Raw genomic sequence first — 1,594 nt, 5'->3', positions numbered from 1 at the left:
CTACCATTAACTACACTTGTGCATTTTTCATTTACCTGAAAAGAAAGTACTTCTGGATTAAAGGGGTCTGACCTTTTGCTAGTTGGTGGAGCTACTGATGTAAGGTACCCATGTTGTCTGCTTTAATGGGATTTATAGACAAGCATGGAAAACACACATTAAACAAATAAACATGTATAATAAACGTCCAGGAAGAGGACATGCCTGATCCTTCCGATCCAGTACCCCGGGTGAAGTTTTCAAAAACTGAGGTTCAAAATTTGTGAATTTTCTAGAAAGGCACTATCAAGCTAACACCATGAATTTGTGTCATCCTTGTGCAGGGGTCATGCTAATCTGTATTGTTCCAATTTTAATATATGTGCTGCCAAAGTGAGCACAAGCTGACTAACTTAAATGCAGTCAAAATAAGTACCTTTATGTATATGTCACTTTTCCCTGATTCTGTAATATAAATATGGAAAAGAAGACTAACAAATTACGTGTTAAATATGGCAACTTACTTTTATTCAAGCTAGAATGGCTTTTTGAACTCATCTTGATAAAATGTTATCCAAATGGAGTTAACTTTCAGACTAGATATAATGAATCCCACACTAGATACAATCCCACACTAGATATAATGACTCAGAATGCCTGAAATAAAGCCTGTTGAGATGCATTTTAAAACAAGCAGCCCGTGAGTTGTTGTACACATTAACATTAGGAAATTATTGAACCAATTTCAACTCACCCATTTCTGTGGAACTCACTTCCAGCTTCTGTAGTCTGTCCACGTTCCTCAGCTCGTGACCTCTTTTTATTTTCAAAGCCAGGAACAGCGGGTGAAATCCTCAACCTGCAACTCTTGGACACCTCTCTGACCAGAGCCAGGAAACTTTCTCTGCTTTGAGAGAAAGATGCAAGTGATTAGATTGGTTCCACCCGGGTAATCCAGATGTCTCTCCTTGTTTCAGAATCCTTCAAATTAATTCCACCTCTATAAAGTCCCTTAAGCCACGTAAAGCAACAGAATCAAAAGTTCCAGGGAGGGGCGCCTGGGTGGCTCAGTCGGTTGAGCAATTGCCTTTGGCGCAGGTCATGATCTTGGGGTCCTGGGATCGAACCCCAAGTCAGGCTCCCTGCTCAGTAGGGGAGTCTGCTTCTCCCCCTTCTCATGCTCACTCTCTTTCAAATAAATACATAAAATCTTAAAAAAAAAAAGTTCCAGGGATTAGGAGGTGGGCATCTTTGAGGAGAGGGGAAATAATTCTTCCTACCACAGTATACCGTGTGTACTAAAAGCCCCCGTTTTTTTATTGAAGTACAGTTTACCTACAATGTTACATCAGTTTCAGGTGTAAAAACATAGTGATTCATCAACTCTAGATGCTATGCTGAGAGTCCTTTCTAAGCTGCTACACTTTAAGCATTGTATTGATACTAGTACATTCGTTTTACCCAAGTGGAAACAAGAGTAGAGAGAAAACTTTCAAGAGACATATTAATGAGACTTTTTACTACTCAACTTTTGATCCAAAATGGAGTATTAAATTCAAAGAGAGAACCCACGTCTTCCAATATTCTACATGGGTCTCTATTTGACTTCTAATAC

The 1,594-nt window shown here is 39.2% G+C and overlaps 1 non-coding gene across 1 annotated transcript; it reads right to left on the bottom strand.

The window, feature by feature from the left end:
- Nucleotides 1-275: 275 nt before the first annotated feature.
- On the bottom strand, nt 276-380 carry LOC118553288 (U6 spliceosomal RNA). Its single transcript, XR_004925930.1, has one exon. It is a non-coding gene; the product is annotated as a U6 spliceosomal RNA (small nuclear RNA).
- Nucleotides 381-1,594: the final 1,214 nt, after the last annotated feature.

The sequence above is a fragment of the Halichoerus grypus genome, chromosome 12, assembly GCF_964656455.1.
Source record: "Halichoerus grypus chromosome 12, mHalGry1.hap1.1, whole genome shotgun sequence".
Taxonomy (NCBI): domain Eukaryota; kingdom Metazoa; phylum Chordata; class Mammalia; order Carnivora; family Phocidae; genus Halichoerus; species Halichoerus grypus.
The sequence above is the reverse complement of the archived record's forward strand: the minus strand, read 5'-3'. Positions and strand labels throughout refer to the sequence as shown.